This window comes from Cnephaeus nilssonii (assembly GCF_951640355.1).
Source record: "Cnephaeus nilssonii genome assembly, chromosome: 22".
NCBI classification, from domain to species: Eukaryota; Metazoa; Chordata; class Mammalia; order Chiroptera; family Vespertilionidae; genus Cnephaeus; species Cnephaeus nilssonii.
This window is the reverse complement of record NC_137093.1, coordinates 16,655,237-16,665,301: the sequence shown is the minus strand read 5'-3', so window position 1 is coordinate 16,665,301 and position 10,065 is coordinate 16,655,237.

The following is a 10,065-nucleotide window of genomic DNA, read 5'->3' as shown; positions in this document are numbered from 1 at the left end:
TAATATACTCAGCCCCTAGGACAGTGTCTGTGATATAGTAGGTATTTGATGCATATCACTTGAATGAATCACTTGAATGAATAAATACAGGTCAGTATATGTGTAGTCTTATATTTTTTAAATATACTTTTATTGATTTTAGAGAAAGCAGAAGGGAGAGGGAGAGAGAGATCCAATCAGTTGCCTCCCACATGCAGGTCTAGTCTTATTTTATAAAAGGAAAGGGAAGTACTAGCCGGGCAAGTTACTTGTCTAAAGTCACACAATTAATTGTCAAGCACATTAGGCATAATTCCAAGCCACAGAGTTGGTAGACAGCCTCAGACAAATTTGTTCTTTAGAGCTGCATAATCTGCAAGAAACCACATAGTTATACGCATGGGGAGGAGGGAGTAAAGAATACTTAAGTCAGCTCTGCATGGGCAATATGCAGAGCCCAAATGGGATCTACCTCGGAGGTGCAGCACCATTTAAGAGTGAGTGCAGCTGGGGAAATCTCTGACAGGTTAAAAGCTCCATGTTATAGGGCTAATGAGTCTTGTCTCTGCCCCCCACACCACTATCATTTTTGAGACCTAGGATGTACAGTGTGGAGATTTAAATGGAAAAACAACACAAAACAAACAAAAAATCTGCCCGGCTGGTGTTGCTCAGTGGTTGAGTGTCCACCCAGGAACCAAGAGGAGGCCATTTGATTCCTGATTAGGGCCCAGGCCTGGGTTGTGAGTCCCATCCCCAGTAGGGGGCGTGCAGGAGGTAGTTGACCAAGGATGCCCCTCTCACATTGATGTTGCTATCCCTCTATTCCTCTCCCTTCCTCTCTTTTTAAAAATCAATAAAAACATATTTAAAACAAACAAACAAACCCTAATGCAATTGAAGGTATTGTTTCCACAAGCAAATTCTCACAAATATTTCTCAGATAAGGAGATGACGGGGCTCACAGCTAAGCACTCAAGTCCAAATCCAAACACTTGCTAAAGCCCAAGAGCAGAAGCTCTTGTTCTGAGACAAAATCACAATGTTCTTGGGGACTTGAACCGTAACAGACCGGAAAGAGTTGGTTGAGTGTGAGAAGAATAAAGAAGCATGATTCCAGTGACAGATGCCACCTAGCCTTGCCTCTGTGTCAGAGATGCAGTCAGCACTAGAGAGCGGTGGTGAGCCTCATGTCAGAGATGCAATTAGAACTAGAGGGCGCTGGTGAGCCTTGGAATCAAAGATATAGTCAGACCTGGTTGACCATTGCTCAGTGGTTGAGCATTAACCCATGAACCTGGAGGTCACGTTTTGATTCCAGGTCAGGGCACATGCCTGGGTTTCTGGCTCCATCCTCAGTAGGGGGTGTGCAGGAGGCAGCCGATCAATGATTCCACTGATGTTTCTCTCTCTCTCCCTCTGCCTTCCTCTCTTAAAAACACAACTGCAGTCAAAACTAGAGGGCGCTGTGAGCCTGAGAGCTGCTGGATCTCAAGGGAGCAGCACGTGATAATGTGGTTCAATGTGGCTCAATGATGATGTGGTTCAATGTTGCTGATATCCCTGTTATTCAAAAGAAGCAAAACCTGGGTATTTGCGTGTCCTCTTGACTTCTCAACAGTCAACATTTCTTTGTCTGTGTGGGCTCTGCAGCCCAGGAGGATACATGTTTCCCGGCAGAACCTATGAAGCACAGATAGCTGAGCCCTGCCTCAAATCAACATCTACCTAGAAAAATGCACTTGCTGCTGGAGTCTAGGGAAGATAATTCTATCTCCGAGCAACTTTTCTGCAGATGGCAGATGTTAGTGTGTGTGTGGGGGGGGGGGGGGAGGGGGGGGACAAGGAAGGAGAGGGGGTATATGTATATTTTCGCTTGAGCAGTTTAGGAATTCATAGAATTGCCTCTACATCCTGTTCAAAAATCACCTCTGCCTCAGGACAATAGGCCAAACCATAAATGCTGGATTTCTGAGACGGTCCCAATTTAAAATTTCCTTATTGTAGGCCAGCAATTTTCTAATAAGAATTTTTGAAAAATTCCTGCAATACCTGACTATTTAGTCAGGGGCAGTGACCTCTTTTCCCTTAGATTGCCAAGTAAAGTAAAACGACATCAGCCAACATAACGAAGTTGTTTAGTATGAACGAATCCAAATCATACCTATGTTTTGTCCGATGGGCAAAATATATATATATATTTTTTTTTGGTGTGCCACAGAATCTTAGTAATTAGTTTATGGTGCCATGAGATGAGAAAGGTTGAGACTCACTGTGGCAGAGTAACAAAGATCGTGTCCAGATTTGAGGGTTGGGACATATGGTGACAGTAGCCATTGCTGTGCTGCCACAAAAGTAACTATGGGTTAGGAGTGAACAGATGTCTACAGCATGGCCCTCTGCTCCTGCCAGGACACATGCTTTCGCCCACAATTCTGCAAGGAAACCTTGCCCTGCTCCTCCTCTTGGGATGTCCAAAGTGCCTTGGAGCATTGCATGGTGGGAGTTTCCCATGTGGGGTAAATGGTCAGGGGTCAAGCCAAGTCATACACTGTAGATGGCTGCTGGGCAGTCACTGCGCAGGTGCTGGATGGGAGTCCCCTCCTTCCTGGGCGGGCGCTGAGAGAAGGCGGTGGCCGGCAGTGGTACTCAGGTGGGCAGCCGTCTCTCCATCTCCTCACCACTGCCTGACTCTTCTCCCACGGAGCATCTGGGCACTCAACCAGCGATGCTTCCCCCTGGGTCCTCTCCCCCTGGGCTCTCCTGAACCCCTTCCTCCCCTTTTCTCCTATGTCTGTCTTCCCACCCTAACCCAGGGGAATCTGTTGTTGCCATTGAGGGCGATGAGGAAGGAACCCTTTCGTCGCTTAAAGATCCCAGGTATTTTCCTCAGAGACACTCACTCAAAGGGAATGGCATGCATCCCAGATGCAGGCATAATCTGCTTCCTGGTTTGGGCTTTTGGAAACCAAAGTACAGAGATTCACAGGTTATTTATTCCCTGGTCTCTGCTCTGTCATACCCCTCCCTGGGGGCAATCGAAGCCTGAGAATCTGCGTCAAATTAAAATTCCATGGCTAAAATTCTGTGTGCCCACGATCCCCAAGAGCTGTCTGGGAGTTTCCAATTCTCTCTTCGGTCAGGTAGGACCAACCACTACACCCTCTACCCTCCACCCCCCTCCTCCTGCAAATGAAACGGTCCCAAGGCCTCCAGAAATCACCCCTGCCCATCTCCACACACAGGGCTTCTCTTGGGTTTATCTGTGAACCTCCCCAACATCGTCTTGTTAAAAATAAGTGGGGTGAGGGAGGTGAGAGAGAGGTGGGGGCGGGGAAGAAAGGCAGCTGGGAGCACAGCCTCAGCAAAGGGCCGCTGCAGGCCCCGCTGAGAAGGGCACCTGTTTTCTCACCCCGACTGGCTGCCTCCTGTTGCAAAGGCCGTGGACAAATCCCACCTTCTCTTCTAAGCTGCTTTATCCCTGGAGCCTCATGCAGGGTCAGGAGAAAAAGCAACTGCTGCATAAAGAAAGCAGCAAGTCAGAGCACAGACCATTAGCTCGTCAGGACACACTGAAGATTTCCCCGAGCACAGGCAATGCCCAGCATCACCCCTTTCGGCCCTTCTCACCGCCTCCGCCTCCACCCCACCCAAATGGAAAGACCTTTGTTCAGCAGAAGGCACGGAGGCTAAGCGTGTAAATTTCAGCTTGTTATTTAAGAGCTAAACAAAGGCTCCCCTAAGTCTCAAAAGAGCTCTCCTGTCTACCAGAGAGGGTGACCCGCAAGAGGGCAGCGCTTTGGGACCAGGTGTCTTGTCTCCATGGCTCCCTGTTGAAAATGCAGTTTGCCGCTGCATGAAGCAACAGCAGACAAACATTACTTCCAGAAGTTCGCAGTCTAAAATAAAGGTCACAATTGAAGAGCAAGTGCATTTTCATAATCATATCTATAAGCAGTATGTGTGTTAAGTCCGTCTATTGTAGCGTGGTGAGAAGGTGTCTGGATTTACAATCAAGACTGAAGCCTGCATTTCAGCTTTGTCACTTCCTAACAGCTGTGAAAACTTGGACAACTCAGCCACGTTCCTAAACTCCCTAGAAGGGTCCTTATTGGCAAAGAATATATGCTCAATAAATGTTAGCTATCCTTATTGTTTAGTATTATGACTGTTATCATTAGTAGTATTACTATCATCATTATTTTTGTAAATACTAGAGGCCCAGTGCACAAAATTCGTGCATGGGTAAGGTCCCTAGCGGCTGCCAGACACTGGCCGGGGCCTCCCTTTGTTCCGTGCCACCCCCTAGTGGTCAGCACACATCATAGTGAGCAGTCCCACCCAAGGGGACAATTTGCATATTAGACTTTTATATATATAGATGTTTTTATTGATTTTTAGAGAGAGAGGAAGGAGGAGGGAGAGAGAGATAGAAACATCAATGAGAGATAAACATCATTGATCAGCTTGCCTCCTGCATGCCCCCTGTTGGGGATCAAGCCCACAACCTGGGCATGTGCTCTGACCGGGAATCGAACCAGTGACTTTTTGGCTCATGGGTCAGTGCTCAATCACTGAGCAACACCAGCTAAGCTATCATCATTATTATTAAGTGCAGGCAATAGTATTTACTGTACACAGCCATGTAGCTCCAAGAGCAGCCTACCATCACCAACCTGTCCCAGTAGCTACTAATCCACATATACACTAATAAAAGAGAAAGATGCAAATTGGCCATACCTTCGTGATGCCCACCAGCCAATCAGGAGTGAGTATGCAAATTAACCCAACAAAGATGGAGGCGGGGCGAGATGCTTGCGTCGTCGCCATGGCAACGACGCAGATGTTCAGCACCACCCCAGCACCTCAGGGCCTCTGGGCAGCATGGGAAGGTGGGGCCAGAGTGGAAAGGCAGTGCCAGCAGCCAGGGAAAGGAAGGCCCATTCTTGCATGAATCTTCATGCATCGGGCTTCAAGTGTTCATCATAATTCATGTGCCTGCATATTTCCAAGTCTCCCTCCTGGCCCTCCTCTGTTGCTTCAGTATAGGACTGGACTTTTAAATCAATGCAAGATTCCATATACTACCTTTTAAATTTTTAACAAATAATGCCAGTCTCACTGTAATTTTGACTTCACTGTCATATGCCTCCATCATCAACCACGTTGTTGTGGACCTCCGCATCTACCTTTCTTCTGAAGCTGTGTCTTTATAAATGCCTTTGCCTTCCCCTTCCTGTATCCACATCCTCATCCTTTAAGGCTCAACCTAAATTTAAATTCTTCCAGAAGCTTAGCTAGTTCTTTCTACCAGACTGTGATTAATTAAGAAAATGTGGGCCCAGCCGGCATGGCTCAGTGGTTGAGCATCAACCTATGAAACCAGGAAGTCATGGTTCAATTCCTGGTCAGGGCACATGCCCGGTTGCAGGTTCGTTCCCCAGTGTGGGGTGTGCAGGAGGCAGCCAATTAATGATTCTCTCTCATCATTGATGTTTGTATCTCTCCCTCCCTTCCTTTCTGAAATCAATAAAAATATATTAAAAAAAATAAAAATGGAAAGGACACAATGCATAGAGTACAGGATCTGGGTCCCACTGCAGCACAGCACAGGCACAGGTATCAGCTGGATGCAGGGTAGTTATCTTGGGCTAGAGTATTGCAAACTAGCAAACACTTAAATCTGCTGCTTTCCCAACTCCTTCCAGGTATTTCCAGAGGTGTCAACTGTGAAATGAGTCAACCTTGTATTAGACCCCAAAGTTGGAAGGAGTTATACTTGACTTAAGAAGAATATTGGATGGAATGTATTTCATTTTATAGAAAGACGTAAGTCAAGCCAGAAAAAAAAAACAGCAAACATTGGACTAATAATTTTCAATATGACATGACATCGGTACATAACATGCTTCGTTATAGTGGCAACTGACATCTCTGAAGTCCAGGTCCCAGAATGCAATTCTGCCCTGCATAATTCTGAGAAAGATGTTCCAATGACAGACCTAGACGTCTCCCCTAAAAGGATGTCACTGCTCTTGGCATTTGTTGTCTACACCATTCATGAGGCACTAATCATGATCTTCTTACATCGCAGACATTTCGCTCATGCCTAACTAATCTTTTGTACTTGATTTTAAGTTCCTGGAAATCGGGGCCCTGTCAAACGTCACAGAGCCCATTAAAAAGCCCTACATAGACTAGCCATGCAGGCAATGTTTTCTGAGTAAGTGCTGCAAGTTGAAAGACTATCTCATGTCCTTTGGAGTCAGCCTGTCTTGGGTCTCATTTGACTGTTATCTCTTCTGGTAAACAACCCATTTTCTAACATTGTGGTGAAGATAAGTAGGATGGGGTTTGTAAAATATGATTTTAGTGACTAGCCCATAGGTAGTGGACCATTATAACAGATGTTATTGCTATCATATGTGGCAGGACAAAAAGTTTAGCATTGACCTTTCCTTCCACTGTCCTCTGACACCAATTTCCTCTCAATTCTTTCATTCCTGGGTCTTTAAGAGTCATGTTTTGCCATGCTGACCACTTTGGGCTTCTCCTTGTGTGGAATCAGGAGAGAGGGAGACATGGAAAAAGACAAAGAGCTCTTGGTCTAAAACTGAGGAGAAGACTACATGTGGCGGAAGGGAGTGATGGAGGCAGCTGGGCGGAAGGAAGGGATTTGGAAAGTACTGCTGTGATCTTCGTAGTTTCTTGTTTTTATAAGTGTGACCATGCTCTATTCTCTCCTAAAGATTCTGAAATATTTTCAAATTATTTCTTTGGTTTGTTTGAGGTCGGAACCTCTGGGTCACAAATCTCTAAACACTAATAGATATGACTAAATGATACATTTTATTAATTACCTTAGTCTTCATAAGGTTATCCACACACAGATCCAGAGAAACAAACTAAAGGAATGTTTATTCTCTGAAGTAAACGCTCCCCGTGGGGGTGCACACCCACAAAAGCACCAGCTCCGCCCATCACTGCAGGAACCAATGGGTGGTCTTGATGGCGGGCAGGTAGGAGACAAAAGTGGAAATAGCCTTGAGGTCCCAGAGTATTAAGTTCTTCATTGGTCAGTTATGATCTACAGTTCTGGCTCCCACATTCTTAATCTTTAACCTTTTGCACTTGGATGTCGAGTGTAACTCGACACGGTTAGCATGGGTAGCAGCTCGAGAAAAAAGCAAGCGAGTGCAAAGGGTTAAAAGGTAAGCCTGCTGATTCCTGGATCATTCAGTGAGGCCTTTGGGGATTAAAATATATAAAATAGGAAACAACAGATAGCAGGACAAAAGAAGCCTGTTTTAATCCCATGGGAGTTTAGGAGGTTTTTTTGTTTTGTTTTTTTAATTTTATTTATTTCAGACAATGTTCTACAGAAATCCTAGGACGCTATGAGATGATTTTTTTTCCTGCTCATTTAGTCAACAGATATTTGTGATCATACTCTTGACAGTGGCTAAAGTAAGTGCTATAGGTACATTGTTGCATTTAATCCTCCCAAGTGACCTGACAGATCATATTGCCATCCCCATTATAAAGACCAAGAAACTGAGACTCCAAAGGAGTAGCACCTCACCCAAAATGGAACAGCTAGCAAGCGATAGCATGTGTGATTCCAGATCCCAGCTACCGACCATGAAGTGATGAGAGAGCATAACCAGGAGTGTCTGAAGCACAGGCATGGGGCCCCCAGCAGGACTGAAGACTTGATTTGTGGGCCCCAGTGTCAAATGAAATATCAGGGCCCCGTGCTCACGACTTAGTTAGAATTTTAAGATGGCAGCAACAGGAGGCCCTTCTAAGAGGGGGCCTTGTGTGACCGCACAGGTGCCTGCCCATGAAGCCAACTCTGAATCCATCCTCCAAATTTATCCCATGGGCTTAACTTCCCCAAGGACAAGATTTTTAATTATGAAATTTTATATCTATTCATTTATTATTATTATTATTATTATTATTATTATTATTATTATTTGCACCCTTAAGGTGGAGGAAGCAGGAGTTTCCCAAATGTTAAGTCGAGAAGAATTGGACCTGCTCCCTCCTACTGGCCAGAGAGAACTCTGCTTTCAAAGTAATGAGATTGATTGAATGTCAGTGTAGCAATCCCTTAATCCAGATTTTTCTTGGGGAGTGGGGGAAGTGAACCGAAACAAAACACAAAAACACTGAGAGAAAAGAAAAAATATCAACTCCTTTCTGGCGAGAAAGATCAGCCCCTCTGGACCCCGCAGAGTACAAATGGTACTCGTGCCTCCTGGGCTGGCCCGTGCACCAGCCCAGCACAGCTGTGTCACTGCAGAACTCCCAGCTGGTGACAGTCATCACGTTGGCTGAGATGTGGGCTCGGAGGATGCTGTGTGTTATTACGTAAGTAATATCTTTAATGCACAGCCTCGCTATATTTTGAGCAGAGCCATCAAGGCTGGGAGGATATGTACCAATACCACATGTTTTTTTTCCCATTGTATTTATTCATTTATACTAGAGAATATGTCCCTTGAGCACCCTGTGCTGTGGCAGTTAGAAGCTCTTACAAAATTTAAGGGAAACATATATTATCTGTAGCTGCTCACAGGGATGGCATTAAAACTCTAGTTACTGCCACCCCACAGGACTTCCTCCTACTGGATTTCTCAGAAGTCAGGTGAGTTACTGAATCATTTTCTCCTGGTCCCCGCTTTCCTCAAGCATTCCAGAAGTTGAGGGGCTAGCCAGCCAAGAAGTTCTCAGGAGCCATTAGGAAATAAATCTTAATACGGAAAACATCAGTAAAATCAATAGGATTTGGCAGGTCCCATCATATATCAAAGAATGCAGAAAATAGAAAAGAAGTAGCGGTCACCCTCTGTGACTTTGTACCATAGTTCATTCACCTGCCATTCAAGCTGGTCTCAGGGTCCGGAAATGTGCTTGCCTTATTCCTGGAGTGACCATATATTATGGGTTTTCTGGGACTGTCTTGATTTTAAATATTCTGGCCTGTTGTCCCCATAAGTGTACTTGGATTTGTCAGGCCTTGTGCCCTGGTGTTTTGGTTGAGAAAATATGTCCTCTGTGCTTGTTTCTCATCATCTCCACAGTGAAATTGAGCTGTGTAATCTTGCATAGGTTTCTTAAGTCTAGCTGGGCCTCAGCTATTCTTAACTGAAAAATATTGGAAAAGTGGAAGGGCTGACTAGGTCTATTAGCCCTCCCTTTCAGAGGCACTAGAACCCATTTTTAAATAGTATCTACAATAATCTATCTATCTATCTATATATATATATAAAACGCTAAAATACAAAGTATCCCCTCAGGAGTTCGATCGGGAGACAGGGAGTTCAATCACTCACTATGATGTGCGCTGACCACCAGAGGGTGGCGCAGAACAAAGGCAGGCCCCAGCCGGCAGCTGGAAGGCCCTGATGAGCCCTGATCAACCAGCCAGGCCTAGGGGCCCTACCCATGCACGAATTTTGTGCACCGGGCCTCTAGTAAAAGCATAATATGCTAATTAGACCAGATAGCTGAATGACCTTCTGGACGTCCTTCAGGACAACCTTCAGGATGAAGCTGAGGCTGTGAGGGCCGAGGCAAGCCACCACGGCTGTGAGAGCTGAGCCCCTTGCATGAATTTTGTGCATCGGGCCTCTAGTCTTATATAAAAACACAAGATGTAACACTGATGAAAGAGGAGCTGTTCTGGTTGAAGTGGGTGACTCACCCACTCCCACACCTGAGAAAGGTGTTTTCTAAAGCATTTCCTTTGAAACCTCAGCCTCTGAAGCATGTAGTTGGAAACCCTTGGACTGGTGACCTCTATGTCCTCTTACAACTTCAACGAATGCTGTAAGACCCGGAAAACTGTGGGAAGTGTAAAGGATTGGGTGGCCACGCCTGGGGAAAGCTAGAAGGAAGTAAGGGGTCAGCAGATGTAGCTCCACTGAGGGGCTCTTGAACACGTTCATCGATGATCACAATGTGTAACTAAGTGTTACTGGTCTGATTTACTATGCATTGAGTCACTAGAGAAGCAACTTGTGATTTAAATGAATGCAAAAAAGCAGTACAGGTTCAGGGGATGTTTTCTTGTATGTG